Source organism: Dromiciops gliroides, chromosome 2 (assembly GCF_019393635.1).
Source record: "Dromiciops gliroides isolate mDroGli1 chromosome 2, mDroGli1.pri, whole genome shotgun sequence".
Taxonomy (NCBI): Eukaryota; Metazoa; Chordata; class Mammalia; order Microbiotheria; family Microbiotheriidae; genus Dromiciops; species Dromiciops gliroides.
In genome coordinates this window covers 483826456-483842462 of record NC_057862.1, presented here as the reverse complement: position 1 = coordinate 483842462, position 16007 = coordinate 483826456, and the positions used below count along the sequence as shown (strand labels likewise).

The window sequence follows — 16007 nt, the reverse complement described above, 5'->3', positions numbered from 1 at the left end:
GACAATAAATGCTTATTCCCTTCCTTCATCTAGGGACTGAAAAAAAAAACCAGAGAGATGAGTGTCTCTTGTAATAGATTTGTAATAGGTGGACCTCCAGCCTCTATCATCTCTCCAGGGGCATCACCCTGGAAAATGTCAGTTCATACTATTTTATAAACTGAAAATCGGATCATAGATGTAGAACCCTAGAGAGGACCTCAGAGGACAGTTAGGCCAATGCTTTATTTTACAGTTGAGGAAACCAGGGCCCAGAGAGATTAAATATTTTGCCCAAGGTTTTAGAGTAGTAAATGTCAGGCAAGATTTGAACTGAGGCTTTCTGACTCCAAGGCCAGTGCCCTTTCTGCTGTGTCCCACAGCTAGGGGGAACTTACCTCTATACCAATGCTACTGAGAAGTCCTAAAAACAAATGGACTTCTGTACTAACTAAATGTCCAAAATTATATTGCTGTGTTAAAGAATATTTCTCTTCATAAATCATGGAATCATTTTTGGCATAGGAAAGCTGATTCCCTACCTAAAATAGGTGAATGTTCTGCAATTTGTTTTGGACTCAAACTTCCTGGCTCTAAATTTAAAATTGAACTGGAGCCCATCTGAGCTCAAATTCTACTTGTGTGACTGGCCTTCTTCCCTCTCTCCTCCCCCTTAAATTTGTCATTGAAAACACCTGAAAGGGAAGATAGTGGAAATGTAAACTGCTGTCTTATAAAATCTTGAACAAATCTGAGTTTCCAGCTATATTGCACTTACAATGAGTCCCAGGAGGGAAACTGGGGGTAAGTAGGAAAAAATGTCATGAAGCATGTATGGGTTAATAAAAATAGATGAGAAGGGTGGATGAGAGCTTACTAAAAAACAAAAATCCAACCAAAAAACAAACTCATTCATTTCACTCCAGTGCCAAGATGAATTTTTAGCATCTCCAGGAATAGGTTGGCAAGAACTCAGGGAAAAGGGCCCTCTCAGACAAGAGTTATTGCATTTGCGGAATTCTATTTGCCCAGGGAAATAGTTTAGTTTTTTTTCTCCTTGGGACAACTGGTTCAGTCTCTTACTCAGAGCCCTTAGGAGGAAATACATGACTTATCTCTTTAGCCAAGCTTCCCATTCAGCAAGGTTAAGTTATAGCTCAGCCTTCACCCTTGCACACCTTCAAGGAGGGGAATGATTTTTTTCCTTCCTTCCTTTTTATTCCCCCCAGCTTGATTCTCATAGTTCTGGCTGGGTGCCTCATTAGTCCTTTGGAAAGCCTGCAGAAATGTATCTTGGTAGAAAAATAAACAAAATAGTCTTGGAACAACTAATAATAAATGACCCCTGGAGCTGGTTGAAGTTAGGGGTGGAGGACTGGGAGCTAGGGAAGGAAGGCTGGCTATTAGAGCTCTAGAGTCTTGTGTGCTGGAAGTCTGTTATTTTACAGGCATCTTAATTGATTGATTTCTGTGCCCACAGCTTGTAAATGCCCAAACCCTAGCTTGCGGGAGAATTCTGAAGATGGGTTGTATTTACATGACACTGAAACAACCAAGCAGTCAATTCATTTAAAAAAATGGATCAATCCATCAAATTGGTGTCTTAGAAGCACAATCAGTGGGAAGAGGTCACAACCTTTGAGTGAAATGCAAATACAATAAAATACAATCTCTCCAGCCTCCCCACAGACACTTGTGACTGGCTGGGGTGGAAACAAGGAGGTGAATTACTTAAGAAGGGTAAATAACTGAAATGGGGGTGGGGGTGGGGAATTGATGTATTGAGATTGGTAATGGGGGGTAGGAATGGGCATATATGATTGTGTAGTAAATGGACAGAGGAAGACTGAGGTCAGAAAGACAGATAAGGGAGAGAGTAGAATGAGGATATTTGGGCAATTAATTTAAATACAAATTAATGAACTGAGGTCAGTGAATGTGTATAATTAAGACAAGTGATTAAACTCTCAAGAAATGTAGCTTGGCTCTCAGACCTGTGTTCTAATCCTAGTTTTGTTATTAACTGATTTTGTGAGTTTGAGAACAGCAGAAAAACTGCTTGATATGGAAGGAAAAAACTTAGAGTAGGTTCAAATTCTAGGTTTGCCATTTACCCAAAAGACATCTGTGTGACCTTAGAAAAGTCATTTAACTTCTCTGGGCTCCAACAGGTTGGGATCAGATTGGGGGAATCCTTGCAAGCTTAACTGATTTGAATACATACAGAATACAGATAGGTTATAGCCCTAACATAGTCCAATGTTCAGTCACAAAAGTTATGCGTACCCTCTCTCCCCCAACATAAGAGATCCAAGAATTTTAGAACTGGAAGGGACATCAAAGATCATCTAATAAAATGCTAGATTTTATAGAAGAGTGAAATCAGATCCAGAAAAGTGAATTGCTTTGCCCGAAGTGATTTTCCTTCCTTCCTTCCTTCCTTCCTTCCTTCCTTCCTTCCTTCCTTCCTTCCTTCCTTCCTTCCTTCCTTCCTTCCTTCCTTCCTTCCTTCCTGCCTTCCTGCCTTCCTGCCTTCCTGCCTTCCTGCCTTCCTGCCTTCCTGCCTTCCTGCCTTCCTGCCTTCCTGCCTTCCTGCCTTCCTGCCTTCCTGCCTTCCTGCCTTCCTGCCTTCCTGCCTTCCTTCCTGCCTTCCTGCCTGCCTGCCTCCCTGCCTTCCTTCCTCCCTTCCTCCCTTCCTTTCTTCCTTCATTTCTTCCTTGTCCCTTCCTTCTTTTCTTTCTTTCCCTTTTTTCCTTCCCCCTTCCTTTCCTCTCCAGAGAGGTATATTTTTTGGTGATGTCTCTAGTAATTTTTCTTCTGATTCAAAAACCCTTTATTAGCTATAAAATATCTTATGGGAATAAATTAAAAGGTAATTTTGACCAAGGTGGTTTTTGCCCTGGATGTTGGGGGTGTCAAAACTAGCTAAGTAGGCTTCTAATACAATTGACTTCTTTTTGTTCAATTAAACAAACATTGCCCAAACACCTATTAATTATGGTGTTAAGTGTTAGGTGAAGGATGTGAAGATGGATAAAACACAGTTCCTGCCCTTGTGGAGTTTATGATACATTAGGGAGGGGGATAGGATACCCTAACAGTAAAAATAGAACATGTTCTTTGTTGTTCAGTCATTTTCACTTGTGTCTGACATTTCATGACCCCATTTGGGGTTTTCTTAGCAAAGATACTGGAGTGGTTTGCCATTTCCTTTTCCAGCTCATTTTATAGATGAAGAAACTGAGGCAAACAGGGTTGGGATCACATAGTTGGTAAGTGTATGAGGTTGGATTTGAAATCAGAAGCTGACTCTAGGCTCAGTGCTTTATCCACTGTGCCAACTAGCTACCCCAAAGATTGAATATAATAAGTACGTAATAATAATAATTGACATTTATAAGCACTTTAAAGTTGTCTTGTTTGATGGAGGTACTCTGGCAATTATAATCTCCATTTTTTCAAGGTAGGAAAACTAAGTGCTGTGTAAGGGTTGAGGATAGTAAGGCTACAAACAAAACCAGAAACCTACTGCAGGGTGACCTGAATAATGATTTAAAAAAAAAAAAACAACACAAGCTAGACAAGGAGAAATTGAGGTTCTTCTGGCATAATCACCCACCTAAGCTTTGTGAGTGTCTTGCTCTTAGAACATCTTTTCCCTTTGCCCCCTTTTCCTTTAACATTTATGTAGCTTCTGATGTTGAGTTTTTAGATTTTCTTTATTAAAAGAGAAGAGCCATATTTGAAATGAAACACAAAGAAAATAATGGGAAATCTAGCTTAGGTGTCAATAATACAATAATTCCACACTGGGGCACTATTGAGTTTTAGAACTCCAGTGTTCGAAGACTAACACAAGCAAAATTCTGCAGTACACAGGAACACTCTCAAAAAGAAGGCCATAACTGGTTTCTGATCAATTCATTCTTTTAAAAAAAAATACATCCCTTCTCTTCCTTTTTTTTTTCTTTTCCAGAATGGGTCTACTTATCTTACCCAAGTTGGAAGTTTTAACCTGCCCTCATTATGGCCTGGGTTGTTCACCTTTCCTTAGGCAACCTGGTGGCTGGGCACTTCACTCTTGGGGCCTCACCATATTGGTTTCTGACTTATTGAGGATACCCCCTCAGTCCAGCCCAGCCCACCCTAACTTACAACTTCTGAGCTTAAGTGATCCCGCAGTCTTCACCTTTCTCAGTAGTAGGGATTAAAGGTATGTACTAGCTTGTCTGGCAAAAAAAAAAAAAAATATATATATATATATATATATATATATATATAATATTTTTTTTAATGAGGGTGATGATTTCTTCCAAAGACTGGCTATGTACTTGCACAGTTTCACATCAATGAAATCTGATTGTGCAAAGTGTTTTTGGAAAACCCTGTGCTTTTTTATTTCCTGTGCCTGATTCTCTTATGCTTCTGAAATACACTCAACTTAGACACTCTAAGCAAATCCCTTGGAGGATGAGCCCCAGCATGCAACATTTCAAAAAACATGAAAGTGGTATTTTACAACAGGGTGCTGCAATCCCAAGGCTTGTTTGCTTTTATAAAAAGTAAAAGAACTATTTTTGCTGCTTATTTTAAGGATGGCTTTATAAAGACCATTAACCTGGAGAGTCTCTTCAAAGACAATGATATGAATCAGGGCTATGTCTACATGATGCCAAAACAATTGATGCAGTCAGGCAATCTGAAAAGACCTAATTAATTCCTAGCACTGTGTAGACCAAGCAGCTAACTTATTTATTATATTTTTCCATTTCAGTTGGCTTTTTTAGCATCATGGGTAGGCAGATGTAGGTATTGTATAAAATATAGGTACCTATTTTTCTACCCAGTAATTTTGTTTATTTGTTTCATGAAAAGCACTTTGTATTATGGACTCTTCTGCTTTTCCATTATTCCATACTGCTTCATGGTCAGAACCTGGATCTGAGGCATGACACTGAATGATAACAAACCTGTGTGGCTTTGGGTAAGTAATAAGGCTCTCTAAACATTATTTTCCTCATCTTTTAAAGGGGGATAGTACTTCCGTTTCCTATGCCACAAGATTGTTAGAAAAGCACTTTGTTAAGCATATAATTCAATGTACATGTGAATTATTCAATATCTGTGACTATTTTGAAGGGAAGGAAGCAAAATGTATTTCATTTTTTCAAAGACTTCCATTTCCATTCATCTCAGAGAAGAAAAAAATACACATCCTGGTGATATTACTACTCACTCTATGTCTGGAGCTCAGATTGGCCGCTATGGCTAAGGAATGGGTTGACTAAATTATTATAATGATGAGCAAAGGTTGAGGGAAAAAATGATGAATACAGGCAGGAGGAAATAGATGAAAATAGAAATAATATAGACCTTCCACATGGTAGAAAAATTGCTTTAGCCTAGTCCATTTCACAAGTTTATACATTTGATCTATAAAACAATAAGTCAATTCAATTCAACCAACATTTACTTTGCACCTACTATATGCAAGGCTCTCTGCCAAGTGCTAGACATACTTTGATGGAGATGTGATCTCACTGATGTGGGTACACCCTTCTACAATATGAATGACAGTCAATCCATAACTGCCCAGTTTATATGATTCTTGACCATGTGCTCTTAGAAATCTGTCAAACAGGGTAACCCACCACTCTTCTGGCCTTCCCCTAGATCTCTTGATATTGCGAAGCTATCTATCAGCGGATCATATGGGTTTTCTATCAGCTATTACTAATTATGCCTGTGTTACCTGACCGTCATCTTTTCTGGTCATGTGTTTCTTTAATAACATCCTTTACTTGGCTCTGCATGGGCATTTTCTCATTTTTGATGTGTTACAGGCTGCCCTTACCCACCACACTCCTTTCCATTGGCTTTTCAGTGATTCTTCATATCATTTCTTTAGATTGTGGTATTCCATGACTTGAAGTTACCAGTCATCTCCCACTCAGCTATAATAATATAGAAAATAGGTACTAGTTTGATTTTTAAAGAAAATATTTATGTTCATCTTTGTTATTTTTTGTAGATTATAGAAACTAGAGGATATGGCCTACAGCCAGAGTTGGAATACCTTCAAAAAGCAAGCTATGCAAATTTACATGATGTCAAGCCACCAAGTCATTAATGTGGTTTTCCAGGGGTTAAACACCAGTGGTCCTTTCTTACTTCCTTCCTCTAAAATTGCATAATATGCAAGTTATCTTTATTAACTACTTGGCCAAGGGCATAGCTACTGTCAGAGTAGTGGTCAGTCTGCCTATGACGAGGGCATTTATTGAATTTGCAGGGAACAATGATTATCGTTCTTTGCAGAAAAAAGCACTAGAAAATGCTTTGGATGATGATTTCTATGGGTCTATAAAATAGAAATGGGGGACAAATCCATAAATTATGTAGTCAAATGAACAATACCAGGCACTGGCAGGATTTGCACTTAATTTCCTCTTCACATTCCTTCTTTGGTACTTAGTCTCAAAACTTCATTAACCTCCTTAGGGAACTGAATGGCTTTATGGTTCCACATCCTTTCTCACTATGCTCTGATCTTAGTCTGACCTCAATATGTCACATTAGATATGTCCCCAAGGTACATCATGCACCATGTAACAACTGATACTAATTTGGTAGATGTAAAGGATGTCAGTATCATTTCTTTTAATGCTAACACCTTTTGGTACCCTACTAAATAAAGACTTTTCTCACTCTGGTACTGAGACTACTATTGAACTCACATTCAAACTCATTCCCCAGATAAGACATAACTTTCCAGGCTAGTTAGATGGGAACATGCTAGCTTTGCCTGTGGTTAAGTCAAATCAACAAGCATTTATTAAATACTATATGCCATATACTTTGCTAAACCTGGGAATACAAATACAAACATAAAGACAGTCCCTGCCCCTCAAATATCTTACATTCTAATGAGGAAAAACAATACTGTGCACAAAAGGAAGCTGCAAAGAAGGGATAGGGAGAGAGAAGGTAGTCCCACAGGGGCATGGTGAAGGAAGTCTGGAGAATTAGGGGTTGAGCCTGAAGAGGAATGAAGATATGGCTAGCCTGGGCACTTCCTTTAAAATGGAAGTTCTGGAAGGGATTGACCATTCAGAGGAAGGGACAACAGAAACAGAGTGAACTTCCAGGGTGGGAAGACTGCTGTCACATGGGAGAGAAAACCTGGAGAATCAGGAATGGAGCTCAGAGAGGAATGAAGACTCTCACATGTTATTTCCTCCAAATGGCTATTTTTGAACCACCCCCATGCCCCACTGTTGGTGCTTCACAAATGAAATTACCTTGTATATGTAGTAGAGGGGAGAGAGTTCTTGCTCTGGAATATGCATGTTCAAATCCTTCCTCTTGCACTTACCAACTGTATGACCTTGGGCAAGTCACTTAACTTCTTGAGCCTCTGTTTCTCCCTCTGTAAAATGAGGAGATTGGACTAGAAGATTTCTGGGGTCCTTTCCAGATTTAATTCAATATCCTATACTAGTCATCTATTTATCCATAAACATGCTATGTCCTTTCAATAGAATGAAAGCTTCCTGGAGCGCATGGACTATGTTGCTTTTGTATAAAAATTGTAATACACAATCCTAAGGCACTGTGAAAGATACTCTTTTTATACAAAAGCAAGATAGTCCATGCGCTCCAGGAAGCTTTCGTTCTACTGAAAGGATATAGCATGTTCACAGGCATAATTTATTGATTATATCATTCACAGATAATTTGTTAAAACACTTATTGTGTAAAGCATTGTGAAAGATACTATTGATTGATACTGAATTGGATATTTGGAGGTTTAAATTAGGGGCTCTAAGAGTACATTCTTAACAGCTGGTTCTATATGAGAAATCAGATAGATTCTATGTAATTGTCTTTTTCTTCAGAGTTACTAAAGCCAAAAGAGCATGTAAATAAACAAAGAAACAAATGAATAAATAAATAAATAAGCATGTTTGTAATGTAATTATTTGTATTGATAACATATGTAGTAACATAAGCCAGTTTATAATTAAATAATGTCATAAATTAGGACTATAGTTTATAGTTCTCATTAGTAGTGTTATGTCCTGCTGAATCTCTGTCTGTGACCTCTTGCACAGTAGTTTACTCAATGATTACAGTAGCCTACATGTTTAAGATTTTGCTGCCTTAAATGTTTGGGTTGCTTAAGAATTTAACTGAGACCTAGCCTATTCTAGGCAATTCTCATCTCACTCTTCCTCATTTTCTTATAAGAGCAGGATCACAGGAACACAGATTAAGAGCTGGGAAAGTCCTTAGAAAGAATCTAGTCTGACCTTTTCATTTTACAGATGAGAAAACTGAGGCTAAGTGACTTGTGCAAAATCATACAAATAAGTCAGTGATAGAACCGGGATTTGAACCTAGGTTCTAGGACACTAAATCCAGTGCTTTTTCCACTGTACTTTTCTCATGGAAGGATTTATAGAATGGCATAAAATGAGATGGAAGGACTTATAGAACAACAGAATGAAGAGACATGTAGAATTTGTGATACACAATGGGAGAAAGAAAAACCATGTAAATGAAGTCATAGATTCACTGAGAAAATGAAATGTAAGAATTTTGTTTCATATTGACCTATAGATAAGAGGCTAAATTAGGTTTGATGTCATAGAAAACTTCCTAACAAATAGAGCTGTCTAGAAATGGAATAGACTCAAGAGGTGGTAGGTTCTCTCTCCTTGGAGGTCTTCAAGTGGAGGCTGGATAATCACCTTTTAGGTATATTATAGTTGTAGTGACAAAGGTCTTATCATTAAATCAGAGTTTGAGAATGGAATCATACACAAAAGGAATTGCCAATATCATATGCCACAACCATCATTGAGGGAAGGAACCTTGCAGATAGCACAGTACTATCTCTGCCACCACCACCACACCATGAAAATCAGCCTCGGACTATCTGTCATCAATAGGGGTGGTAAGTCAGTTTAGCTGAAGCAGCAAACCATACTGAAGGTAGGACAAGAGGCATGTGCCAGGTAGGTTGAACCACTTTGACCACTACCTCTCCTCAGACCTTAGTGGAAAGTAGAAGTCCAAGACTCAGAACCCCCAAGTCCTGGGAATTGCAGTCCCCACCCCCAGCCACCATTTTTACTTTCATCCATGCTCCCACAGATATCAAGAAGAGAAGAGAGGAGACTCTTCACTCCCACTCCCACCAACGCCTACTACTGATCAGATGCCTCGAATGGGCAATGAAGCCAATGAGCCCTGGGAATAGCATAACCAGTCCCACTGCAGACGATCAACTCTGCTGTCAGCCTGGCCCCCACAGCTGTTGTCCAGGGCAAGCAAGCCTTGTAGAATGTAGAAATGCCAACTGTTGACATCCTGTAATAGCCTCTGTCTACTTAGCAGCCATAGCTACTGAAGACTCAGAAAAGAAAAGAAAGTTCAAATGGGATAGTAATTATAAAGTACTTAGCATAGTGTTTGGCATTAATAAATGCTAGTGCCCTCCCCCTTTCCCTTGCCACCAAAGTCCTTGGCACTTTCAATTGGTTCAACAGCAGAAATAGCTATAGTTTTATAACTGGAAATGGCATTAAGGAAGATTCATTACCATCTGTTTTGCTTTTGTACCATACGGACTGCTGGAGCTTTCTATTTGACTTGCAATTTAAACTTCTGATATGTTTTATCTTTCCCTAATTGAATAAGAGTTCCTTAACAAGTAGGGACTGTCTTGTTTTTATATTTGTATTCCCTGCACTTATCACAGTGTTTTGTATATAGTCAACACTAAATAAATGTTTTTTTAAATTCATTTTATACATTTTGTTCATTTGTGTTATGTGGGCATAGTTAAGTCTGAATACTACAAGAGTTTTCATTTAATTTTCTGTATAACACATTAGTAAGTCAATCACTCACTCAACAAGCATTTATTAATTTTATTAATTGCTTGCTATGCATCAGGCACTGTGCTAGGCATTGAGGATACAAAGTCAAAAACAGAAGTCCCTGTCCTCAAAAAAAGTTTATATTCTATTTGAAGGAAACAATACTTACACATATAATTAAATCAGAATCTATACAAAATAAATAAAAATCAATTCAGGTTGCCGTATTAGCAGCTGAGATTTGGGAGGAAAGGCCTTATGTAGGAAGGAGCTGATATCTCACAATTAAGAGCTAAACGCTTACTTGTTATTTAGTCAAGAAACGTTTATTAAACATGTGTCAGGCACTGTGCTACATGCTAAATGATGTGGATATGAAGAAAGGCAAAAGACAGTTCTTGCTCTCAAAGAGCTTCCGGTCTAATGGCAGAGACAGCATTCAAACAACTGTGTATAAACTATATATATATATATATATATATATATATATATATATATATATATATATATATATATATATATATATATATATATATATATATATACACATACATACACAAGCCAGATGAGCAATAGTTAACAGAGGGAAGCCACTAGAATTATGGAGGATCAGGAAAGGCTTCCTGTAGAAGGTGAGATTTTGAGATTTTAGCTGAGATTTGAAGGAAACCAGGGAAGCCAAGAATTGGAGAAGTAGAGAGAGAGCTTTCAATGAATGGAGAACAGCCAGTGAAAATGCCCAGAGCTAGAGGATGGAGTGTCTTGCTTGGGGAAGGCCAGTGTGACTGGATCAAAGAGTGTACAGAGGAGGGGGGGGGGGAAGTGTGTAAGTTGTAAGGAGACTAAGACAGTTCAGAGGGGCAAGTTATGAAGGGCTTTGAACATCAAGGTGTTTCATTGAACACTGAAGGATTTTATATTTCATCCTGGAGATGATAGGGAGCCACCTGGTGTTTATTGAGTTGGGGAAGGATGATGTGGTCAGACTAATGCTTTAGAAAGATCACTTTGACAGCTGAATGGAGGATGGAGTACATCGGGAGATACTTGAGGCAAGGAAATCAACTAGCGGGGCATTCCAATAGGCCAGGAATGAAGTGTTGAGAAGTTCTACTAGGATGGTGGCAATATCAGAGGAGAGAAGATGGTGTATGCAAAATATATTACAAAGACAGAAAAGACAAGCTGTTGAAACTAATTATATATGGGGAGTGGGAGTGATGAGTCAGGGATGACACCCAGGTTCTGGGAGGATATTGGTACTTGCAAAAGTAATAGGGAAGGGGGCAGCTAGGTGGCACAGTAGATAAAGCACTGGCCTTGGATTCAGGAGGACCTGAGTTCAAATCCAGACTCAGACACTTGACACTTAACTAGCTGTGTGACCCTGGGCAAGTCACTTAACCCTCATTGTCCTGCAAAAAAAAAAAGTAATAGGGAAATAAAAAAGAAGGGAGGGTTTGGATGGAAAGATAGTGAATTCTGTTTTGGATATGTTGAAAGGCTGCATGAGAGTAGTGGGTGATGTATTGGACTTGAAATCAGGAAAAGCAGTATTCCTATCCTTCCTCTCACATTTATAAGCTCTGTGAATGAACAGTGATAAAAGTACAGTGAAGAATAGTCCCATGAGAGACAGAAGCAATAGCAGCCTACATGTTCGTTCACATGTGGAGGGCCTAACATCTCTTCCCACTCTTAATTGTTATCTGGAAAGAAGGACCAATTTATTTGGCCAGTTAGTTCCTTTCATGTGTACATGCAGTTCCAGCTCAGTGGTTGATCAAACAACCTCTCCTCCCTCCCCAAATTGTAAATGGACTGGAACTAGAGAATCCTTGCATGGAAGTTTCTCCAGTATTGGGAACTCCCTCTACACTATGCAGATTGGTAATTCATCTGTAATTCATAGTCTTAGAAATTTGCCCAGGACACTGAAAAGTTAAATGACTTGCCAGTATGTCAGACACAGAATTTTAAAGGAGGTCTTCCCTACTCGAAGTCTGGTCTTCTGGACAGTATAACATGATGCCTTGCTAATAATATCTTACTTGAAAGTAGATGAATTTTGCCTAATGAGAATATATTTCCTTCAGAAAGAATCACCTTTAACAGTGTAAATTTGTGATTCTGCACTTAACTCTTGGTGCAGTGGCCCTTAGTGTGTGTGTGTGTGTGTGTGTGTGTGTGTGTGTGTGTGTGTGTGTGTGTGTGTGTATAAAATGCCATTGTCAGACCAAAGAGTAGTGCTGGAAAGCCATTGGAAAGAAAAGAAAGGTACAACTAAAAAGAGCCAAATACAAGAGGAAAAAAACCAAGAGAGCTATTAGAATTTCATTTTATAAGAAAGATTTAGCTTTCTATTGCTTTCTAAAATTTGCATAATTTATTCATTTAACAAACTTTATTGAGCGCTGATATAGAGAAGGAACTGTGTTGAGTACATAACTTCAGAATTTGAACATTGGATTGAGAAGAAAAAGTTGCTGATCTTAGTCTATGTCATAAGTATTCTAATGCTATTCTGAGATTCCTTGCCATGGGACTGCTTTAGATCTGAGATTGTTATATAATAAAGTGCTTTGATATTTTAGTAATTAAGCCCTGCTTTTTAAAAAGTGATTTGAATTGCATTATCTTTGGAAGCTATTTTCTTTTATATTATTCTTATCCCTGTAAAGGGTTCTCTTGGTTATGCTTACTATGTTTTGTATCAATTCATGCAAGTCTTCTCAAGTTTCTCTGAATTCTTCATATTCTTAATTTCTTGTTCTGCAGTAATACTCTACTACATTTACATAGCACACTGTGTTTAATCATTCTCAAACTGATAGGCATCTGCTTTGTTTCTAGTTCTCTGAAACAACAAAAAGTGTTGCCACGTATACTTTGATGCAGCATGGACCTATGCATACTGAATTCCATTCTATAGTGGTGAGTGTGAAGCATGTTTGTGAACAGGAAAAAAGCTATTTGAGAATATTTCTGTTTTATTTTTTAAAGAAGCCTTGATTTTTTTAGAGGAGGAAAGAATTTGAAATCACTAAGTAGAATGAGTCATGAAAAGACTGATTATAATGATTAATCCAAAATTCTCATCATTCAGATTGTTATTCAAATGTGAAATACTGATGTGAATTAAGCTCCAATTTGAAACCTTGGAAACTTTTTTATTAATTGATATCTGAGTAGCTAGGACTGAATAGTTAAGGGCTGAACACATAGGGTTTACCTTTTATTTCAAACTAAACATTTCAACAAGTATATCCTTTTTTACCTGGCACCTATGTATAAATAATGAGGAATCCATCATATCTCACTGAAAGGATGAGCTCAACAATTGTGAATTCCAGCTAGGGCTTGGCCTCAACAGCTTCCATTTGTCATCACTCCCAAATTGAATCAGAGATGGATGTGATCTTTTGGGAATAGCCAAACTCCAACATAGCCAAGATTGAATGTGAGATAAATTTATGAGATTCATAATATTCCTTTGTTTATAAAGCACAGGCATCACTATGCAACTTCCAAACACTGATATCCATTCTGAAACAAATTTAAAAATATATATTGTGATAAATAGAAGAAAAGAGAATAAGTACAATAAATAAATCATACTATTCCAAGTCTTTAAAAAGGATAATGCCAAGAATTGTGTAAAGACCATTATTCTGTTAAGTTTATAATGCAATTTTTAAATGATAATAAAAGAGTAACATTTAGGGCAATAATATAGAGTAACACAGAAGACTAAACAATGAGAACAATGGTCCCATTTTGCAATTTTATTGTGAAGATGACTTTTGAAGTTTCCCAGAAGGTAGTCAATCTGTGCTAACTGGAGGCTCTGTGAATTTTAAAAAAATATATTTTGATAACTATATTTGAATATAATTTATTTCCTTTGTAACTCCACATATTTTATTTTATGCATTTTAAAACATTATTTTGAGAAGGAGTCCATAGGCTTTCCCAGACTGCCAAAGGGGTCGATGACAAAGGAAAAGGTTAAAAACCCTTGGATTAGGGGATGATAGAAATTGAACATTTCTGAGATCAGAGTGCAGTTGGAGTTCACTACAGTCATGGAGGTCACCCTTTGTGTTATCTGAGATGGCATAGGATTCACTAATTCAAGGGGTAGTTAGAAAAAAGTATATAAAATGGAAACTTGGTTAATTTAAAATAAGCATTTAAGTGCCTAGTATGTGACAAGCACTGTGCTAAGCACTGGAAATACAAAGAAAGGCAAAAGCCAGATCCTGCCCTCAAGAAGTTAACAATCTAATGGTAATGACAGCTAGCATACAAATATTTACAAGCAAGCTATACACAGGGTAAATAAACAGAAGGGAAGCACTAGAATGAGAAGAGATTAGGAGAGATTTCCTGTAGAAAGTGGGATTTTAGTTGTGACTTGAAAGAAGGTAGGGAAATCATGAAGCAGAGATGAGGAAGATAAGCATTTCAGGGATGGGGGACAGCCAGAGAAAATGCCCAGGGCTAAGAGATGGAGGGAGTGTCTTGTTCATGGAACAGCAAGGAAGAGACAAAAATGGCATCTTAAGCTTAAGAGTAATTTTCTACTTTTATTCTCATGTCTCCAAAGCTTGGTCATTTTATATATAAAGTTGGATATAGAGCTAAGAATTCTTTGGAAAATAGACCTATGAACAAATGTTACAGGATTTGGAAGTATTTAACTTAGTAGGGTGGCCCAAACAACACACTTCAAAAAGTTGCATAGGCAGCTAATAATCAAAGTGAAAAATTGGGACTGACATCGTCTATAAATTGCCATGGGTCAGCAACAGAGCAGTAGAACAGTTGAAAACACAAGCACAGGTATCAGGAAATCAGGGCAGGTCAATAGTTAAAAAATCATGATATCTCAGAGCAAGAAACCATGTCAGAGATCAACTAGGATAATCAGAACCTGAAAAAGAATGTTTTCCAAATTACCAACAAGTTGTCATCCAGCCTGTCTTTGAAGACCTCTAGTGATGGCAAATTCACACTTCCCTCCTGAGGAGGCTCAGTCTATCTTTGGACACCTCCAACTGGTAGGAAACTTTTCCTTATATCAAGCTAAAATTTATCTCTGTGTAATTTCAAACCACTGCTTGCAGCTGTTCTCTCTGGGAACAAGCAGAGTAAGTCTAAATAAACCCTGTTCCGCATGGCAGGCCTTCAAATACTTAAAAGCATCTATCACGCCTAAATCAATCATTCCCAACGGATAAATGGTTGAAGGACGTGAATAGGTATTTCTGAAGGGGAGAAGCCCAAGTTATCTATATAGCCATATGAAAAAAATGCTCCAAATTACTAACAATTAAAGAAATACAAATTAAGGCAGCTCTGAGATTCTACCTCATACCCATCAGATTGACAAAGTTGACAAAAAAGAAAATGACAAGTGTTGGAGGGGCTGCAGGAAAACAGGAACATTGACAAACTGTTAGAGTTGTTAATTGGACTAACCATTCCGGAAAATAAGTTGGAATTATACATGAGACCTTACTAAACTATGCATGTTCTTTTGCCTAGCAATACCATCACCACTAAGCTTATATCCCAAAGAGAGCAAAGAAAGAGGAAAATGTCCTATATGTACCAAAAAATACCGATAGCAGCTTTTTTTGTAGTGACAAATAACTGGAAATTAAGGTGATACCCATTATCTGGAAATTGGCTCAACAAGCTATAGAATATGAATGTAATAGAATGCTATTGTGCTGCAAAAATGGAGGAAGAGATGGTTTTAGCAATGCCAGGGATGATTTGTATGAATTAAAGCAGAGTAAAGTGAGTAGAAGCAGGACAGTAATGTGTACTGTAACATCAATATCATTAAAAATGTACACTTCTGAAAAATTTAAGAACTCCAATTAACATAATGATCAATCTCAATTTCAGAGGACTTATGAAAAAGAATGCTTCTCATCTCAAGATAAATGATGGATTAATATGCAGAATGTGAAACCACAAATTCTTGGATGTGACCATTGTGGAAAATTGTTTTGGTTGTCTATGCCTGTATGATGCAGGTGTTCTTTATTCCCTTTTTAATTTTTCTTTCTTATTTTTTTCACTAGGTGGGGAAAGTGGGAGGGAGAAAAATAGCTGCTTGATAATTTT

At 37.7% G+C, this 16007-nt stretch overlaps 1 long non-coding RNA gene across 1 annotated transcript; it reads left to right on the top strand.

Moving 5' to 3' along the window:
* Positions 1–657: 657 nt before the first annotated feature.
* Positions 658–9726, top strand: LOC122738056. The gene is made up of 3 exons (XR_006354625.1): positions 658–783; positions 4855–4963; positions 9139–9726. It is a non-coding gene; the product is annotated as an uncharacterized LOC122738056 (long non-coding RNA).
* Positions 9727–16007: the final 6281 nt, after the last annotated feature.